The following is a 20,831-nucleotide window of genomic DNA, read 5'->3' as shown; positions in this document are numbered from 1 at the left end:
AGGAGTTCTCAGGGCAGCAGTGTGGAGGAGGAGTGGTCAGGGCAGCAGTGTGGAGGAGGAGTGGTCAGGGCAGCAGTGTGGAGGAGTGGTCAGGTCAGCAGTGTGGAGGAGTGGTAGGGGCAGCAGTGTGGAGAAGGAGTGGTTAGGGCAGCAGTGTGGAGAAGTGGTCAGGGCAGCAGTGTAGAGGAGGAGTGGTCAGGGCAGCAGTGTAGAGGAGGAGTGGTCAGGGCAGCAGTGTGGAGGAGTGGTCAGGTCAGCAGTGTGGAGGAGTGGTAGGGGCAGCAGTGTGGAGAAGGAGTGGTTAGGGCAGCAGTGTGGAGGAGCGGTCAGGGCAGCAGTGTGGAGGAGGAGTGGTCAGGGCAGCAGTGTGGAGGAGGAGTGGTCAGGGCATCATTGAGGAGGAGTGGTCAGGGCAGCAGTGTGGAGGAGGAGTGGTCAGGGCAGCAGCGTGCAGGAGGAGTGGTCAGGGCAGCAGTGTGGAGGAGGAGTGGTAAGAGCAGAAACGTGGAGGAGGAGAGGTCGGGGCAGCAGTGTGGAGGAGGAATGGTCAGGGCAGGAATGTGGAGGCGTGGTCAGGGAAGCAGTGTGGAGGAAGAGTGGTCAGGGCAGCAGTGTGGAGGACGAGTGGTTAGGGCAGCAGTGTGGAAGAGCGGTCAGGGCAGCAGTGTGGAGGAGTGGTCAGGGCAGCAGTGTAGAGGAGGAGTGGTCAGGGCAGCAGTGTGGAGGAGTGGTCAGGTCAGCAGTGTGGAGGAGGAGTGGTCAAGGCAGCAGTGTGGAGGTATGGTCAGGGAAGCAGTGTGGAGGAAGAGTGGTCAGGGCAGCAGTGTGGAGGAGGAGTGGTCAGGGCAGCAGTGTGGAGGCGTGGTCAGGGAAGCAGTGTGGAGGAAGAGTGGTCAGGGCAGCAGTGTGGAGAAGGAGTGGTTAGGGCAGCAGTGTGGAAGAGCGGTCAGGGCAGCAGTGTGGAGAAGTGGTCAGGGCAGCAGTGTGGAGGAGTGGTCAAGGCAGCAGTGTGGAGGAGTGGTCAGGTCAGCAGTGTTGGGGAGGAGTGGTCAGGGCAGCAGTGTGGAGGAGGAGTGGTCAGGGCAGCAGTGTGGAGGAAGAGTGGTCAGGGCAGCAGCGTGGAGGAGGAGTGGTCAGGGCAGCAGTGTGGAGGAGGAGTGGTCAGGGCAGCAGTATGGAGACGTGGTCAGGGAAGCAGTGTGGAGGAGGAGTGGTCAAGCAGCAGTGTGGAGGAGGAGTGGTCAGGGCAGCAGTGTGGAGGAGGAGAGGTCAAGGCAGCAGTGTGGAGGAGGAGTGGTCAGGGCAGCAGTGTGGAGGCGTGGTCAGGGCAGCAGCGTGGAAGAGAAGTGGTAAGGGCAGCAACGTGGAGGAGTTCTCAGGGCAGCAGTGTGGAGGAGGAGTGGTCAGGGCAGCAGTGTTGAAGAGTGGTCAGGGCAGAAGTGTGGAGGAGGAGTTCTCAGGGCAGCAGTGTGGAGGAGGACTGGTCAGGGCAGCAGTGTGGAGGAGCGCTTAGGGCAGCAGTGTGGAGGAGTGGTCATGGCAGCAGTGTGGAGAAGGAGTGGTTAGGGCAGCAGTGTGGAGGAGGAGTGGTCAGGGCAGCAGTGTGGAGGAGGAGTGGTCAGGGCATCATTGAGGAGGAGTGGTCAGGGCAGCAGTGTGGAGGAGGAGTGGTCAGGGCAGCAGCGTGCAGGAGGAGTGGTCAGGGCAGCAGTGTGGAGGAGGAGTGGTAAGAGCAGAAACGTGGAGGAGGAGAGGTCTGGGCAGCAGTGTGGAGCAGGAGTGGTTAGGGCAGAAGTGTGGAAGAGCGGTCAGGGCAGCAGTGTAGAGGAGGAGTGGTCAGGGCAGCAGTGTGGAGGAGTGGTCAGGGCAGCAGTGTGGAGAGGGAGTGGTCAGGGCAGCAGTGTGGAGGAGTGGTCAGGGCAGCAGTGTAGAGGAGGAGTGGTCAGGGCAGCAGTGTGGAGGAGTGGTCAGGTCAGCAGTGTGGAGGAGTGGTAGGGGCAGCAGTGTGGAGAAGGAGTGGTTAGGGCAGCAGTGTGGAGGAGCGGTCAGGGCAGCAGTGTGGAGGAGGAGTGGTCAGGGCAGCAGTGTGGAGGAGGAGTGGTCAGGGCATCATTGAGGAGGAGTGGTCAGGGCAGCAGTGTGGAGGAAGAGTGGTCAGGGCAGCAGCATGCAGGAGGAGTGGTCAGGGCAGCAGTGTGGAGGAGGAGTGGTAAGAGCAGAAATGTGGAGGAGGAGAGGTCGGGGCAGCAGTGTGGAGGAGGAATGGTCAGGGCAGGAATGTGGAGGCGTGGTCAGGGAAGCAGTGTGGAGGAAGAGTGGTCAGGGCAGCAGTGTGGAGGAGGAGTGGTTAGGGCAGCAGTGTGGAAGAGCGGTCAGGGCAGCAGTGTGGAGGAGTGATCAGGGCAGCAGTGTAGAGGAGGAGTGGTCAGGGCAGCCGTGTGGAGGAGTGGTCAGGTCAGCTGTGTGGAGGAGGAGTGGTCAAGGCAGCAGTGTGGAGGCGTGGTCAGGGAAGCAGTGTGGAGGAAGAGTGGTCAGGGCAGCAGTGTGGAGGAGGAGTGGTCAGGGCAGCAGTGTGGAGGCGTGGTCAGGGAAGCAGTGTGGAGGAAGAGTGGTCAGGGCAGCAGTGTGGAGAAGGAGTGGTTAGGGCAGCAGTGTGGAAGAGCGGTCAGGGCAGCAGTGTGGAGAAGTGGTCAGGGCAGCAGTGTGGAGGAGGAGTGGTCAAGGCAGCAGTGTGGAGGAGTGGTCAGGTCAGCAGTGTTGGGGAGGAGTGGTCAGGGCAGCAGTGTGGAGGAGGAGTGGTCAGGGCAGAAGTGTGGAGGAAGAGTGGTCAGGGCAGCAGCGTGGAGGAGGAGTGGTCAGGGCAGCAGTGTGGAGGAGGAGTGGTCAGGGCAGCAGTATGGAGACGTGGTCAGGGAAGCAGTGTGGAGGAGGAGTGGTCAAGCAGCAGTGTGGAGGAGGAGTGGTCAGGGCAGCAGTGTGGAGGAGGAGAGGTCAAGGCAGCAGTGTGGAGGAGGAGTGGTCAGGGAAGCAGTGTGGAGGAGGAGTGGTTAGGGCAGCAGTGTGGAAGAGCGGTCAGGGCAGCAGTGTGGAGGAGTGGTCAGGGCAGCAGTGTAGAGGAGGAGTGGTCAGGGCAGCAGTGTGGAGGAGTGGTCAGGGCAGCAGTGTGGAGGAGGAGTGGTCAAGGCAGCAGTGTGGAGGAGGAGTGGTCAGGGCAGCAGCGTGGAGGAGAAGTGGTCAGGGCAGCAGTGTGGAGGAGGAGTGGTCAGGGCAGCAGTGTGGAGGCGTGGTCAGGGCAGCAGCGTGGAAGGGAAGTGGTAAGGGCAGCAACGTGGAGGAGTTCTCAGGGCAGCAGTGTGGAGGAGGAGTGGTCAGGGCAGCAGTGTGGAGGAGTGGTCAGGGCAGCAGCGTGGAAGAGAAGTGGAAAGGGCAGCAACGTGGAGGAGTTCTCAGGGCAGCAGTGTGGAGGAGGAGTGGTCAGGGCAGCAGTGTTGAAGAGTGGTCAGGGCAGAAGTGTGGAGGAGGAGTTCTCAGGGCAGCAGTGTGGAGGAGGAGTGGTCAGGGCAGCAGTGTGGAGGAGCGCTTAGGGCAGCAGTGTGGAGGAGTGGTCATGGCAGCAGTGTGGAGAAGGAGTGGTTAGGGCAGCAGTGTGGAGGAGTGGTCATGGCAGCAGTGTGGAGGAGGAGTGGTCAGGGCAGCAGTGTGGAGGAGGAGTGGTCAGGGCATCATTGAGGAGGAGTGGTCAGGGCAGCAGTTTGGTGGAGGAGTGGTCAGGGCAGCAGCATGCAGGAGGAGTTGTCAGGGCAGCAGTGTGGAGGAGGAGTGGTAAGAGCAGAAACGTGGAGGAGGAGAGGTCAGGGCAGCAGTGTGGAGCAGGTGTGGTTAGGGCAGCAGTGTGGAAGAGGGGTCAGGGCAGCAGTGTGGAGGAGTGGTCAGGGCAGCAGTGTAGAGGAGGAGTGGTCAGGGCAGCAGTGTGGAGGAGTGGTCAGGTCAGCAGTGTGGAGGAGGAGTGGTCAAGGCAGCAGTGTGGAGGCGTGGTCAGGGAAGCAGTGTGGAAGAGCGGTCAGGGTAGCAGTGTGGAGGAGTGGTCAGGGCAGCAGTGTGGAGGAGGAGTGGTCAGGGCAGCAGTGTGGAGGCGTGGTCAGGTAAGCAGTGTGGAGGAAGAGTGGTCAGGGCAGCAGTGTGGAGAAGGAGTGGTTTGGGCAGCAGTGTGGAAGAGCGGTCAGGGCAGCAGTGTGGAGGAGTGGTCAGGGCAGCAGTGTGGAGGAGGAGTGGTCAAGGCAGCTGTGTGGAGGAGTGGTTAGGTCAGCAGTGTGGGGGAGGAGTGGTCAGGGCAGCAGTGTGGAGGAGGAGTGGTCAGGGCAGCAGTGTGGAGGCGTGGTCAGGGAAGCAGTGTGGAGGAAGAGTGGTCAGGGCAGCAGCGTGGAAGAGAAGTGGTAAGGGCAGCAACGTGGAGGAGTTCTCAGGGCAGCAGTGTGGAGGAGGAGTGGTCAGGGCAGCAGTGTGGAGGTGTGGTCAGGGCAGCAGCGTGGAAGAGAAGTGGTAAGGGCAGCAACATGGAGGAGTTCTCAGGGCAGCAGTGTGGAGGAGGAGTGGTCAGGGCAGCAGTGTTGAAGAGTGGTCAGGGCAGAAGTGTGGAGGAGGAGTTCTCAGGGCAGCAGTGTGGAGGAGGTGTGGTCAGGGCAGCAGTGTGGAGGAGCGCTTTAGGCATCAGTGTGGAGGAGTGGTCATGGCAGCAGTGTGGAGAAGGAGTGGTTAGGGCAGCAGTTTGTGGAGCGGTCAGGGCAGCAGTGTGGAGGAGGAGTGGTCAGGGCAGCAGTGTGGAGGAGGAGTGGTCAGGGCATCATTGAGGAGGAGTGGTAAGGGCAGCAGCGTGCAGGAGGAGTGGTCAGGGCAGCAGTGTGGAGGAGGAGTGGTAAGAGCAGAAACGTGGAGGAGGAGAGGTCGGGGCAGCAGTGTGGAGGAGGAATGGTCAGGGCAGGAGTGTGGAGAAGGAGTGGTTATGGCAGCAGTGTGGAGGAGCGGTCAGGGCAGCAGTGTGGAGGAGCGGTCAGGGCAGCAGTGTGGAGGAGTGGTCAGGGCAGCAGAATGGAGGAGAAGTGGTAAAGGCAGAAGTGTGGAGGAGGAGTGTTCAGGGCAGCAGTGTGGAGGAGGAGTGGTCAGGGCAGCAGTGTGGAGGAGGAGCGGTCAGGGCAGCAGTGTGGAGTAGCGGTCAGTCTGCAGTGTGGAGGAGTGGTCAGGGCAGCAGAGTGGAGGAGAAGTGGTAAAAGCAGAAGTGTGGAGGAGGAGTGTTCAGGGCAGCAGTGTGGAGGAGGAGTGGTCAGGGCAGCAGCGTGGAGGAGGAGTGGTCAGGGCAGCAGTGTGGAGGAGGAGTGGTCAGGGCAGCAGTGTGGAGGCGTGATCAGGGCAGCAGCGTAGAAGAGAAGTGGTAAGGGCAGCAACGTGGAGGAGTTCTCAGGGCAGCAGTGTAGAGGAGAAGTGGTCAGGGCAGCAGTGTGGAGGCGTGGTCAGGGCAGCAGCGTGTAAGAGAAGTGGTAAGGGCATCAACGTGGAGGAGTTCTCAGGGCAGCAGTGTGGAGGAGAAGTGGTCAGGGCAGCAGTGTTGAAGAGTGGTCAGGGCAGAAGTGTGGAGGAGGAGTTCTCAGGGCAGCAGTGTGGAGGAGGAGTGGTCAGGGCAGCAGTGTGGAGGAGCACTTAGGGCAGCAGTGTGGAGGAGTGGTAGGGGCAGCAGTGTGGTGAAGGAGTGTTTAGGGCAGCAGCGTGGAGGAGCGGTCAGGGCAGCAGTGTGGAGGCGGAGTGGTCAGGGCAGCAGTGTGGAGGAGGAGTGGTCAGGGCATCATTGAGGAGGAGTGGTCAGGGCAGCAGTGTGGAGGAGGAGTGGTCAGGGCAGCAGCTTGCAGGAGGAGTGGTCAGGGCAGCAGTGTGGAGGAGGAGTGGTAAGAGCAGAAACGTGGAGGAGGAGAGGTCGGGGCAGCAGTGTGGAGGAGGAATGGTCAGGGCAGGAGTGTGGAGGCGTGGTCAGGGAAGCAGTGTGGAGAATGAGTGGTCGGGGCAGTAGTGTGGAGAAGGAGTGGTTATGGCAGCAGTGTGGAGGAGCGGTCAGGGCAGCAGTGTGGAGGAGTGGTCAGGGCAGCAGTGTGGAGGAGTGGTCAGGGCAGCAGTGTGGAGAAGGAGTGGTTAGGGCAGCAGTGTGGAGGAGTGGTCATGGCAGCAGTGTGGAGGAGGAGTGGTCAGGGCAGCAGTGTGGAGGAGGAGTGGTCAGGGCATCATTGAGGAGGAGTGGTCAGGGCAGCAGTTTGGTGGAGGAGTGGTCAGGGCAGCAGCATGCAGGAGGAGTTGTCAGGGCAGCAGTGTGGAGGAGGAGTGGTAAGAGCAGAAACGTGGAGGAGGAGAGGTCAGGGCAGCAGTGTGGAGCAGGAGTGGTTAGGGCAGCAGTGTGGAAGAGCGGTCAGGGCAGCAGTGTGGAGGAGTGGTCAGGGCAGCAGTGTAGAGGAGGAGTGGTCAGGGCAGCAGTGTGGAGGAGTGGTCAGGTCAGCAGTGTGGAGGAGGAGTGGTCAAGGCAGCAGTGTGGAGGCGTGGTCAGGGAAGCAGTGTGGAAGAGCGGTCAGGGCAGCAGTGTGGAGGAGTGGTCAGGGCAGCAGTGTGGAGGAGGAGTGGTCAGGGCAGCAGTGTGGAGGCGTGGTCAGGGAAGCAGTGTGGAGGAAGAGTGGTCAGGGCAGCAGTGTGGAGAAGGAGTGGTTAGGGCAGCAGTGTGGAAGAGCGGTCAGGGCAGCAGTGTGGAGGAGTGGTCAGGGCAGCAGTGTGGAGGAGGAGTGGTCAAGGCAGCTGTGTGGAGGAGTGGTTAGGTCAGCAGTGTGGGGGAGGAGTGGTCAGGGCAGCAGTGTGGAGGAGGAGTGGTCAGGGCAGCAGTGTGGAGGCGTGGTCAGGGAAGCAGTGTGGAGGAAGATTGGTCAGGGCAGCAGCGTGGAAGAGAAGTGGTAAGGGCAGCAACGTGGAGGAGTTCTCAGGGCAGCAGTGTGGAGGAGGAGTGGTCAGGGCAGCAGTGTGGAGGTGTGGTCAGGGCAGCAGCGTGGAAGAGAAGTGGTAAGGGCAGCAACATGGAGGAGTTCTCAGGGCAGCAGTGTGGAGGAGGAGTGGTCAGGGCAGCAGTGTTGAAGAGTGGTCAGGGCAGAAGTGTGGAGGAGGAGTTCTCAGGGCAGCAGTGTGGAGGAGCGCTTTAGGCAGCAGTGTGGAGGAGTGGTCATGGCAGCAGTGTGGAGAAGGAGTGGTTAGGGCAGCAGTTTGGAGTGGCGGTCAGGGCAGCAGTGTGGAGGAGGAGTGGTCAGGGCAGCAGTGTGGAGGAGGAGTGGTCAGGGCATCATTGAGGAGGAGTGGTAAGGGCAGCAGCGTGCAGGAGGAGTGGTCAGGGCAGCAGTGTGGAGGAGGAGTGGTAAGAGCAGAAACGTGGAGGAGGAGAGGTCGGGGCAGCAGTGTGGAGGAGGAATGGTCAGGGTAGGAGTGTGGAGAAGGAGTGGTTATGGCAGCAGTGTGGAGGAGCGGTCAGGGCAGCAGTGTGGAGGAGCGGTCAGGGCAGCAGTGTGGAGGAGTGGTCAGGGCAGCAGAATGGAGGAGAAGTGGTAAAGGCAGAAGTGTGGAGGAGGAGTGTTCAGGGCAGCAGTGTGGAGGAGGAGTGGTCAGGGCAGCAGTGTGGAGGAGGAGCGGTCAGGGCAGCAGTGTGGAGGAGGAGCGGTCAGGGCAGCAGTGTGGAGGAGTGGTCAGGGCAGCAGAGTGGAGGAGAAGTGGTAAAGGCAGAAGTGTGGAGGAGGAGTGTTCAGGGCAGCAGTGTGGAGGAGGAGTGGTCAGGGCAGCAGCGTGGAGGAGGAGTGGTCTGGGCAGCAGTGTGGAGGAGGAGTGGTCAGGGCAGCAGTGTGGAGGCATGGTCAGGGCAGCAGCGTGGAAGAGAAGTGGTAAGGGCAGCAACGTGGAGGAGTTCTCAGGGCAGCAGTGTAGAGGAGAAGTGGTCAGGGCAGCAGTGTTGAAGAGTGGTCAGGGCAGAAGTGTGGAGGAGGAGTTCTCAGGGCAGCAGTGTGGAGGAGGAGTGGTCAGGGCAGCAGTGTGGAGGAGCACTTAGGGCAGCAGTGTGGAGGAGTGGTAGGGGCAGCAGTGTGGAGAAGGAGTGGTTAGGGCAGCAGCGTGGAGGAGCGGTCAGGGCAGCAGTGTGGAGGCGGAGTGGTCAGGGCAGCAGTGTGGAGGAGGAGTGGTCAGGGCATCATTGAGGAGGAGTGGTCAGGGCAGCAGTGTGGAGGAGGAGTGGTCAGGGCAGCAGCTTGCAGGAGGAGTGGTCAGGGCAGCAGTGTGGAGGAGGAGTGGTAAGAGCAGAAACGTGGAGGAGGAGAGGTCGGGGCAGCAGTGTGGAGGAGGAATGGTCAGGGCAGGAGTGTGGAGGCGTGGTCAGGGAAGCAGTGTGGAGAATGAGTGGTCGGGGCAGTAGTGTGGAGAAGGAGTGGTTATGGCAGCAGTGTGGAGGAGCGGTCAGGGCAGCAGTGTGGAGGAGTGGTCAGGGCAGCAGTGTGGAGGAGTGGTCAGGTCAGCAGTGTGGAGGAGGAGTGGTCAAGGCAGCAGTGTGGAGGCGTGGTCAGGGCAGAAGTGTGGAGGAGGAGTGGTCAGGGCAGCAGCATGGAGGAGAAGTGGTAAAGGCAGCAGTGTGGAGGAGTGGTCAGGGCAGCAGTGTGGAGGAGGAGTGGTCAGGGCAGCAGTGTGGAGGAGTAGTGGTCAGGGCAGCAGTGTGGAGGAGGAGTGGTCAGGGCAGCAGCGTGGAGGAGAAGTGTTAAGGGCAGCAGTGTGGGGGAGGAGTGGTCAGGGCAGCAGTTTGGAGGAGGAGTGGTCAGGGCAGCAGTGAGGAGGAGGAATGGTCAGGGCAGGAGTGTGGAGGCGTGGTCAGTGAAGCAGTGTGGAGGAGAGGTCGGGGCAGCAGTGTGGAGGAGGAGTGGTCAGGACAGCAGTGTGGAGGAGTGGTCAGGGCAGCAGTGTGGAGGAGAAGTGGTAAGGACAGCAGTGTGGGGGAGGAGTGGTCAGGGCAGCAGTTTGGAGGAGGAGTGGTCAGGGCAGCAGTGAGGAGGAGAAATGGTCAGGGCAGGAGTGTGGAGGCGTGGTCAGTGAAGCAGTGTGGAGGAGAGGTCGGGGCAGCAGTGTGGAGGAGGAGTGGTCAGGACAGCAGTGTGGAGGCGTGGTCAGCGAAGCAGTGTGGCGGAGGAGTGATCGGGGCAGCAGTGTGGGGGAGGAGTGGTCAGGGCAGGAGTGTGGAGGCGTGGTCAGGGCAGCAGTGTGGAGGAGGAGAGGTCGGGGCAGCAGTGTGGAGGAGGAGTGGTCAGGGCAGCAGTGTGGAGGAGTGGTCAGGGCAGCAGTGTGGAGGAGAAGTGGTAAGGACAGCAGTGTGGGGGAGGAGTGGTCAGGGCAGGAGCGTGGAGGCGTTGTCAGGGCAGCATTGTGGAGGAGGAGAGGTCGGGGCAGCAGTGTGGAGAAGGAGTGGTCAGGGCAGCAGTGTGGATGAGTGGTCAGGACAGCAGTGTGGAGGAGCGGTCAGGGCAGCAGTGTTGAGGAGCGGTCAGTGCAGCAGTGTGGAGGAGCGGTCAGGGCAGCAGTTTGGAGGAGCGGGCAGGGCAGCAGTTTGGAGGAGCGGTGAGGGCAGCAGTGTTGAGGAGCGGTCAGTGCAGCAGTGTGGAGGCGTGGTCAGCGAAGCAGTGTGGCGGAGGAGTGATCGGTGCCGCAGTGTGGAGGAGGAGCGGTCAGGGCAGCAGCGTGGAGGAGAAGTGGTAAGGGCAGCAGTGTGGGGGAGGAGTGGTCAGGGCAGGAGTGTGGAGGCGTGGTCAGGGCAGCAGTGTGGAGGAGGAGAGGTCGGGGCAGCAGTGTGGAGGAGGATTGGTCAGGGCAGCAGTGTGGAGGAGTGGTCAGGGCAGCAGTGTGGAGGAGAAGTGGTAAGGACAGCAGTGTGGGGGAGGAGTGGTCAGGGCAGGAGTGTGGAGGCGTGGTCAGGGCAGCAGTGTGGAGGAGGAGAGGTCGGGGCAGCAGTGTGGAGGAGGAGTGGTCAGGGCAGTAGTGTGGAGGAGTGGTCAGGGCAGCAGTGTGGAGGAGCGGTCAGTGCAGCAGTGTGGAGGAGCGGTCAGTGCAGCAGTGTGGAGGAGAGGTCAGGGCAGCAGTTTGGAGGAGCGGTCAGGGCAGCAGTTTGGAGGAGCGGTCAGTGCAGCAGTGTAGAGGAGTGGTGAGGGCAGCAGTGTGGAGGAGTGGTGAGGACAGCAGTGTGGAGAAGTGGTCAGGGCAGCAGTGTGGAGGAGTGGTCAGGGCAGCAGTTTGGAGGAGCGGTCAGGGCAGCAGTTTGGAGGAGCGGTGAGGGCAGCAGTGTAGAGGAGTGGTGAGGGCAGCAGTGTGGAGGAGTGGTGAGGACAGCAGTGTGGAGAAGTGGTCAGGGCAGCAGTGTGGAGGAGTGGTCAGGGCAGCAGTGTAGCGTATTCGTCAGCTACATAGGTATTATCGTCAAGGTTATCTCATGTCACCCCACCTCTCACAGTTGTCCAGTAAAAACAAACCAAGTGTATAAATAATGGGGTAATTGCACGTAAAAATAATGTGATAGAATTGTAACTATTCTAAGTTGCCCTGGATAAAGGGTCTGGCCTCTGCTAAGAAATATATTTATTTTTATTTAATTTATTTGATCAATTGTTTCCCTGCCTATTGCTACAAACAACTGGAGACTGTAATCTGCTCTCTTCCTGCATGTTTAACTGGAAGACAGCTGCCTGAACTATTGCAAATGAATTTCAAGGAAAAGGAGGCGCAGCATTGCTGTCCCACTCTCTCTGCCTTGCAAATTTCTTATAAGGCACAAGAAGTTCAAAGAACTTACTAATACAAAGGACCTGTTGGTACAGTACAAGCACATCTTCTTAGCAAGTTGCAGCACAGCAATGTAAGAGCAATGTGCGCGGCTAGGGACCGTCCTCAGAGTGCAAGCTTTGCCTAGGGAGCGTGGTCAAAGTGCACACAAAATGGGTTGTTTGGAGATTTGGTTTTTAAATCAGCATTTTCACCCTGAAATTCCAGTTCCATACATTCACACCTCTGTTTACCACGTCCTTCACTTCACTTCCCATTGAAGATATAATGTAGATTAAACACAATAGGATTACCACTTTAAGTCTCTCTGCTCAATTCTAAAGAACAGAATATTTTTCCTTCTATGCTCAGTTTGTTACATTTACTGCATTCAGATATCATTATTGAAATATTCATAGTGTATGGTCTGAGATTTTAAAAAGGTAGGCCCAAAAGATTATTGTGCATTACTGTATACAGAATGATGAAATATTAACTAAATACTTCATAAAGACTGTGGGATATGGTATATAATCATTTTCAAATGTATGTGGTTCTTTTACCATGATTTACCATATTCTACTTCACTTTAATATGCTATATTACTATTTCAACTTGCTGCTCACCATGGTTTCCTCTGAATTACTCTGAAATTTTAAAGTTCATTAACGTATTAATACAGATGACTTGGCTTCTTTGCAAGCTGCTGCATGTATCTGAACTATTGCAAATGAATCAAATCAAACCCTGAGGTGAATGCCAAGGAACAGGGAGTGCTGCTTTGCTCACTCACACAATCTGCCCTACATGCAAATTTCTCATGATTCACATGAGAAGAGAAGTTCAAGAAGGACACTGCATCAAAATGAAAACATTTCAGAGTCAATATACAATTATTAAAACATTTGTATACCCAAGTAAATGACATGACTAACTTTGTGTTGATTTTGATCCAAATCTGAGATGCATGGTGACATCGACTGGATGAATCGACACAGAATGACCCTGTGTAGCAGTGGTTCTCAACCCTGGTCCTGGGGACCCCCTGCCTGCCTGCCTGCCTGCCTGTCCTGCTGGTTTTTGTTCCAACCACTCAGCTGCTCTCAGTTACTTAATTGAACCCTTAATTGAACTAATAATTTGCTTAATTTGACTTTTTAAATAGTTTAGTTTACAAAGAGGAGGAGTTCAAGTTCCTTGTTGTTATATCATTTTAGATTTAACTTGAAATCTCTCCAATGCAACGGTTTCAAATAATTAAAAAGCAGCTCTGCTTGGGCATATTAGTTCCATTAAGGGTTCAATGAAGTCATTGAGAGCAGCTCAGTGGCAGGAACAAAAACGAGCAGGGCAAGGGGCAGGCAGGGGGTCCCGAGGACCAGGGTTGAAAAGCCCTGCTCTATAGAGACAATGGTTTTGTATTTTCATCCTGTATGGATTTTTGTTCTCCTACATTATGCTTGCACAAAAAATTCAAAGCTGCAGTATTTATCTTTTCCAAACTGGACTTCCACAACTGCAGGCCAGAAAAATACTGAGTTCCATTTTTATATAGTAAGTTGAATTATTTGCTGGAATTACTCTCATCGTTGTTATCAGTCGTTTGTGAGTCGAATGTGCATGAACAGGGTTACTGTGTTTACAATTCACAAGCAGGTAGTCATGTCATTAAGTATGTGGTACTTGAGAATGAACACAGTAAACCTGTTCATGCACACTGGAGTTGTTCATGTTACTTTTTGGTATGTATGTATTGCTGTAGAGTTTGGCTTGCACTCACTTGTAGCTTGAATAAATATAGTTTTTGGGAGTATGCAATGTCTTAGTTCATGAGAGTAATTTTATTATCAAGATGTGACGATATCTCCTGATAACACAGGAGGGGCCCTGGCGTGTATTATTGTTATTATTAAATGAGTCTAGGAGTGAGTTGTGTGTAATTAAAGAAGACTTTAAACTTTATTGAATTATTATTATTTGTGTAAAATGTAGTTTCACAGAAACTGGAATTGTTACTGAGGTAACAGTTATCATAATAACTGACAAAATTGTTCAAAAATCAAATCTATCCCTCTCTCTATCTATCCCTCTCTGTGTCTCTCTCTGTGTCTCTCTGTCTCAGTGTCTGTCTCTGTGACTCTCTGTCACAGTGTCTCTGTCTCAGTGTCTCTCTCAAAGTCTCTCTCTCTGTATCTCTCTGTGTCTCTCTGTCTCAGTGTCTGTCTCTCTCTGTGTCTCTCTTTCACAGTGTCTCTGTCTCAGTGTCTCTCTCAAAGTCTCTCTCTCTCTCTCTGTGTCTCTCTGTGTCTCTCTCTGTCTCGGTGTCTTTCTCTATCTGTGGCTCTCTTTCACAGTGTCTCTGTCTCAATGTCTCTCTCAAAGTCTCTCTCTCTCTCTCTCTGTGTGTCTCTCAGAACCTCTGGTTTTTATCTTGACACTGAATCCACCAGGCCTAATGTCTTTTTTTGTTGTTGTTTGAATTCCAGGTATAAATTTGAGCTAAACGATCGAACCCCAGAGCTGACAACAATGGGAAATAGCAGTACCACAATCATTACCAATAACGGTACTATCAATGCCACATCATTCCACACTAAATCAGCCACTACCACTGTAGCTAATGGCAGCAGAGACAACCTGTGCGCCTATTACAGCACCAGAGAGATAAACCTGAATGAGAAAATCAAGTTGCCCTCCCTCAGCCTCCCCTCTACCAAGGCTATCCACTTCACCCCCGATGAGATTTATTTTATCACCGTGGTGATAGAGGACAATGCCTCCGCCAAACCCATCATCGAGAACTTCCAGCTCACTCCAAACAAGTCCTTCATCGTTACTGCAAGCCATAAGATCGTTCTGCGGAAGAGTAGCCATGACCACGAGTGGATCGACGATGACGGCAACAACCACAACACAGCTTGAGTCACTCTTGCACAGGTAATTCTGTTGAACAGAAGAAGAGAAGGAGAGGTAGCAAAGATTCCTCTAGCTTCCTTTACTTGTAGAGACACGTCTGATCTTCATGAGGATGTTGCCATTTCCCTTTCTGAGCTTGAAAAGAAATTGTGCCAGCACTTCACAAGGATAGAGACACGAGGGAAACTGGGCAGGAAAGTGCCAGTCCTGTTGACACCTACCATGGTAGCAGCAATGGACCTTCTTGTCCAGAAACGTAAAGTCTGCCAAGTTTCAAGTGAAAACAGGTACATGTTTGCAAGGCCAGGTGCGTCATCTTACTATCGAGGTTTAGACTGCATCAGTCAATTTGCCAGTGACTGTGGGGCCAAAAATCCTGCCACGTTATCTTCAACAAGAGTTTGGAAACACATTGCCACATTATCCAAAGTCCTTACTTTGAGTGAAACAGAGTTAGATCAACTAGCAGACTTTCTTGGAGATGATATAAGAGTGCATCAACAGTACTGTCGGCTGGAAGAAGGCACGTTGCAGCTGGCTAAGATCAGTAAGATTTTAATGGCAATGGAGACAGGAAGGCTGTCAGAGTTTAAAGGCATGAAACTGGATGACATCACGATTGATCCACAAGGTATAGTCGGGTTCAGATAATGAATAATGAACGGTTCACACTGGGGGGGGGGGTTGAGTTTGTTCTTATTTATGAATGTTGTCTAATTAAAATTTACAGTCCACTTCAACATGACTGTGTTTTTTTTGTGTCTAGATTTACCATAATCTAACAGGTATAATAATAGCAGTTATTCTGTGTAAGCAGTTGGTAGCAGTTTCAGAAATTGGAATCAAGTCGTATGTAATACAAGCTTTTTTGGGTACATAGTGTGAGAAAAAGGGGACAGAGTCCCTTTAAGAAATGGTGGTCAGGACAAAAAAATGCATATCCCAGAAGCCCTGAGACCAAGAGTAGTGCGAGGCAGGGCTAGGCCTTCTACAGGGCTAGGCAGTTCTCTTGAGGTGTGGTTGTGGGGAGACACAACCAGAGAGATCTGCTGTCTTCAGTGACCAGGAAGTACATCGAGGCCTGATTGTTTAACCAAGGCATGGTTGTTATCGTGAGTAGCTTGTTTTGTTTATCAAAGGTTGAGCACTGAAGCCACTTGAGGGCTTTGTTTTGTTTAATTTACTTTGGCAGTTTCTCTGTTGTTTTGTTTACTGCGCAGACCTTTGTTGTAAACGTGCTGATAATGTCGGTGGGGGTAAAGTACAGGGCACTACCACTAGAGTCACAGAACTCCAGGTAGTTCTTGAAGCCACAGGATTGTTTCACTGCACCCCAGCAGCAGGAGCATCGCCGTGTTACCTGCTTGTTTCACCGCACCCCAGCAGCAGGAGCATCACCCTGTTACCTGCTTGTTTCACCGCACCCCAGCAGCAGGAGCATCACCCTGTTACCTGCTTGTTTCACTGCACCCCAGCAGCAGGAGCATCGCCCTGTTACCTGCTTGTTTCACCGCACCCCAGCAGCAGGAGCATCACCCTGTTACCTGCTTGTTTCACCGCACCCCAGCAGCAGGAGCATCACCCTGTTACCTGCTTGTTTCACTGCACCCCAGCAGCAGGAGCATCGCCGTGTTACCTGCTTGTTTCACCACACCCCAGCAGCAGGAGCATCGCCGTGTTACCTGCTTGTTTCACCACACCCCAGCAGCAGGAGCATCACCCTGTTACCTGCTTGTTTCACCGCACCCCAGCAGCAGGAGCATCGCCGTGTTACCTGCTTGTTTCACTGCACCCCAGCAGCAGGAGCATCACCCTGTTACCTGCTTGTTTCACCGCACCCCAGCAGCAGGAGCATCACCCTGTTACCTGCTTGTTTCACTGCACCCCAGCAGCAGGAGCATCGCCCTGTTACCTGCTTGTTTCACCGCACCCCAGCAGCAGGAGCATCGCCCTGTTACCTGCTTGTTTCACCGCACCCCAGCAGCAGGAGCATCGCCCTGAATTATCTGTGTGTGAGTGTGTGTTGCTGTGTCCTCAGATTGGACTTGTACACGAAACTGACCCCACAATGCTGTGAAATGTCAGTTTGACTTTTAAAGTCTTGATCAAAAACATTGATATACAGGCATGTTACTAGAATGTCCTAAACTACAGTTCAGTGCTGGCCTTGTTACTAGGACCTCAGTAAAGTGGTGTCCCCACATAGCTGGTTCCAGACATGTGTCCCCACAACTCACATAAACGAGTATATGTGTGTCTAAGTGTGTGTGTGTGTGTGTGTGTGTGTGTGTGTGTGTGTGTGTGTGTTCATTATAGGGCAGTGGAGGAGTGGTCAGGGCAGCAGTGTGGAGGAGGAGTGGTCAGGGCAGCAGGGTGGAGGAGTGGTCAGGGTAGCAGTGTGGAGGAGGAGTGGTCAGGGCAGCAGTGTGGAGGAGTGGTCAGGGCAGCAGTGTGGAGGAGGAGTGGTCAGGGCAGCAGTGTGGAGGAGGAGTGTTCAGGGCAGCAGTGTGGAGGAGGAGTGGTCAGGGCAGCAGTGTGGATATCATTATTGAAGTATTCATAGTGTATGGTCAGAGATTTTAAAAAGGTAGGCCCAAAAAATTATTGTGCATTACTGTATACAGAATGATGAAATATTAACTAAATACTTCATAAAGACTGTGGGATATGGTATATAATCATTTTCAATTGTATGTGGTTCTTTTACCATGATTTACCATATTCTACTTTACTTTAATATGCTATATTACTATTTCAACTTGCTGCTCACCATGGTTTCCTCTGAATTACTCTGAAATTTTAAAGTTCATTAACGTATTAATACAGATGACTTGGCTTCTTTGCAAGCTGCTGCATGTATCTGAACTATTGCAAATGAATCAAATCAAACCCTGAGGTGAATGCCAAGGAACAGGGAGTGCTGCTTTGCTCAGTCACACAATCTGCCCTACATGCAAATTTCTCATGATTCACATGAGAAGAGAAGTTCAAGAAGGACACTGCATCAAAATGAAAACATTTCAGAGTCAATATACAATTATTAAAACATTTGTATACCCAAGTAAATGACATGACTAACTTTGTGTTGATTTTCATCCAAATCTAAGATGCATGGTAACATCGACTGGATGAATCGACACAGAATGACCCTGTGTAGCAGTGGTTCTCAACCCTGGTCCTGGGGACCCCCTGCCTGCCTGCCTGCCTGCCTGTCCTGCTGGTTTTTGTTCCAACCACTCAGCTGCTCTCAGTTACTTAATTGAACCCTTAATTGAACTAATAATTTGCTAAATTTGACTTTTTAAATGGTTTAGTTTACAAAGAGGAGGAGTTCAAGTTCCTTGTTGTTATATCATTTTAGATTTAACTTGAAATCTCTCCAATGCAACGGTTTCAAATAATTAAAAAGCAGCTCTGCTTGGGCATATTAGTTCCATTAAGGGTTCAATGAAGTCATTGAGAGCAGCTCAGTGGCAGGAACAAAAACGAGCAGGGCAAGGGGCAGGCAGGGGGTCCCGAGGACCAGGGTTGAAAAGCCCTGCTCTATAGAGACAATGGTTTTGTATTTTCATCCTGTATGGATTTTTGTTCTCCTACATTATGCTTGCACCAAAAATTCAAAGCTGCAGTATTTATCTTTTCCAAACTGAACTTCCACAACTGCAGGCCAGAAAAATACTGAGTTCCATTTTCATACAGTAAGTTGAATTATTTGCTGGAATTACTCTCATCGTTGTTATCAGTCGTTTGTGAGTCGAATGTGCATGAACAGGGTTACTGTGTTTACAATTCACAAGCAGGTAGTCATGTCATTAAGTATGTGGTGCTTGAGAATGAACACAGTAAACCTGTTCATGCACACTGGAGTTGTTCATGTTACTTTTTGGTATGTATGTATTGCTGTAGAGTTTGGCTTGCACTCACTTGTAGCTTGAATAAATATAGTTTTTGGGAGTATGCAATGTCTTAGTTCATGAGAGTAATTTTATTATCAAGATGTGACGATATCTCCTGATAACACAGGAGGGGCCCTGGCGTGTATTATTGTTATTATTAAATGAGTCTAGGAGTGAGTTGTGTGTAATTAAAGAAGACTTTAAACTTTATTGAATTATTATTATTTGTGTAAAATGTAGTTTCACAGAAACTGGAATTGTTACTGAGGTAACAGTTATCATAATAACTGACAAAATTCCTTAAAAATCAAATCTATCCCTCCCTCTATCTATCCCTCTCTGTGTCTCTCTCTGTGTCTCTCTCTATGTCTCTCTGTCTCAGTGTCTGTCTCTGTGACTCTGTCACAGTGTCTCTGTCTCAGTGTCTCTCTCAAAGTCTCTCTCTCTGTATCTCTCTGTGTCTCTCTGTCTCAGTGTCTGTCTCTCTCTGTGTCTCTCTGTCAGTGTCTCTGTCTCAGTGTCTCTCTGTGTGTCTCTCTCTCTCTCTCTGTGTCTCTCTGTGTCTCAGTGTCTCTCTCTGTCTCAGTGTCTCTCAGAACCTCTGGTTTTTATCTTGACACTGAATCCACCAGGCCTAATGTCTTTTTTTGTTGTTGTTTGAATTCCAGGTATAAATTTGAGCTAAACGATCGAACCCCAGAGCTGACAACAATGGGAAATAGCAGTACCACAATCATTACCAATAACGGTACTATCAATGCCACATCATTCCACACAAAATCAGCCACTACCACTGTAGCTAATGGCAGCAGAGAAAACCTGTGCGCCTATTACAGCACCAGAGAGATAAACCTGAATGAGAAAATCAAGTTGCCCTCCCTCAGCCTCCCCTCTACCAAGGCTATCCACTTCACCCCCGATGAGATTTATTTTATCACCGTGGTGATAGAGGACAATGCCTCCGCCAAACCCATCATCGAGAACTTCCAGCTCACTCCAAACAAGTCCGTCATCGTTACTGCAAGCCATAAGATCGTTCTGCGGAAGAGTAGCCATGACCACGAGTGGATCGACGATGACGGCAACAACCACAACACAGCCTGAGTCAGAGAAGTGATTCTGCTCTGCTGGGTTGTATAGTGGCTGAAGATTTGCTGATTTTGAATAAAAACTCTATTTCTGCTCTTTTAACACAAATCTATGCATGGGAACTTGTTGTAACCTTGTTATAATCAGTAGGAGTCATTTTCTCTTAAGTGTTATGCATATCAGATGCGGACAAAACAATCTCAATGACTTAATTGAATCTTAATTGAACTAATAATGTGTCTGATCAGAGGTTGTTTATTATTTTTTCAGGTTCCGTTTAAAATTCTATAACAAGTAACTGTTTATAAGCTGCACAAAATTCAAAGTAAGACAATTATTAGTTATATTAATCGTTCAATAAGTGACTGAGAGCAGCTCAGTTGAAACAAAACCCAGCAGAGACAGAGAGAGACACGGGTCTGGATTATTTTCTGCACCTGCTCAAAAAAATACACAGTGCATAAAGAAACGCGTCAACTCTGACAATGTACAGTACGTGTAACACCCCGAAGAGATCAGAGCCTCAATACCACACATAATACAAACTGTAATGAATGTACACACACCCTAATAAACACATTGTGTATTAGTACAGACCCAAAAGAAAATACAAGACAAACTACTCACTACAGCACAGCAGTTCAGGCCCACGAGTACTGAAACCTAGCCTGAGATAAAGCCTCTGTAACCGGTTTATCCCGTCCTTAGCTTGCCTGCATGGTGAACAGCTTCAACTCTGAGGAGCTTAAAGCCGGGTCCACACCTGAGTGATCAGTTCAACAAGATTCACGCGTACAAGTTTTTAGTCTGTTTGTTTTTGTTTTTGTTTTTTTTGCACAGCTGAGTCGACACTGTTATTGTTTTGTTTTTGTTTTTCTGAAACAGCCTCTACAGTATTAAGTCATTATTTTTTTCTTTCTGGTCAACGTTAATAAATAAAAGCTGTTATTGTTTTTTCAATTGCCTGGCCACAGGAATTGTAAACTTTTGCAAAGCGTTCCTTTAATTGTGATTACGAGATCTGCCTTGTATCCTAGCAACGTATATCTTGTGTGAATATCTGGTAAGAGCATCACAATACTGAGCCACAGCGAAGTGGAGAAAACAACAACCGGGAAATGTACACACTGTCACCTCGGTTTTGTTCCAGAAATATACCTGGGGTTTGTTTTTTCATAAGGAAAGGTTGAAAACTACATGGTTTAATCTGTCTTTTAATAAGCTATGCTTCAATTATCATTATTATTATTATTATTATTATTATTATTATTATTGTTATTGTTATATTTCTAAGAGGACGCCCCCCTTATCCAGGGCGATTACAATTATTACAAGATATCACATTATTATTTTTACATACAATTACTCATTGATACAGTTGGTTTGTTTTTACTGGAGCAATCTAAGAGGTAAAGTACCTGCCTGCTTGCTCAACCCCCCCCCAGCAGCGGGTCGCTGGGGATGGGTGGAGCTTTGTGACATCACGCAGCAGACCTGGAAGAACGCGACGCTCTGTGCAGATGTGTGGAAATCTGCGCTAAAAGAACGCGTTCACTGCACGCGTTCAGTACATGCGGAAAACCTCTGTTTTTAAGCTTTCTTTAAACTTTTTCAGACATACTTTCTTGGTAGTAAATGAGGGCGGTTGTGTCCCTTCACAGTTTTGAATACATTTTCCCATATATATATATATATATATATATATATATAAAAATGACACTTTGGTAACAGTCTTAAGTCATTTCTTAACTTTACATGTAGATAAACAGTCTAGGCTTCAGTATATTTTCTGTGTAAATAATAAACATTAAAAACACACATTGTTGGGTCAATATGAAAACTATAGATATGTGTAAATCAAGATAGAAAGACAATTCAAACTGTCATTTTGAGAGACTGCAACATCCATCTCTCCAACCCCAGCCACTCTGCTGGATTCCTCCCTCTCCTTCACTCCTTCGACTTCTGTCTCTCTCCGTCCCCTCCTACCCACAAAGCTGGCAGTCAACTGGACCTCACCTTCTCCAGGGCCTGCTGCCCCTCCAACCTCTCTGTCACCCCCCTGGACCTCTCTGATCACTA

The 20,831-nt window shown here is 51.8% G+C and overlaps 1 long non-coding RNA gene across 1 annotated transcript; it reads left to right on the top strand.

Annotated features, from left to right (window-relative positions):
- The first annotated feature begins 13,338 nt into the window (after nt 1-13,338).
- On the top strand, nt 13,339-19,709 carry LOC131722776 (uncharacterized). Its single transcript, XR_009320021.1, has 2 exons — nt 13,339-14,876; nt 18,329-19,709. It is a non-coding gene; the product is annotated as an uncharacterized LOC131722776 (long non-coding RNA).
- Nucleotides 19,710-20,831: the final 1,122 nt, after the last annotated feature.

The sequence above is a fragment of the Acipenser ruthenus genome, chromosome 51, assembly GCF_902713425.1.
Source record: "Acipenser ruthenus chromosome 51, fAciRut3.2 maternal haplotype, whole genome shotgun sequence".
In the NCBI taxonomy this organism is placed as follows: Eukaryota; Metazoa; Chordata; class Actinopteri; order Acipenseriformes; family Acipenseridae; genus Acipenser; species Acipenser ruthenus.
Note: the sequence above shows the minus strand (reverse complement) of the source record. Positions and strands in the feature narration are given on the sequence as shown.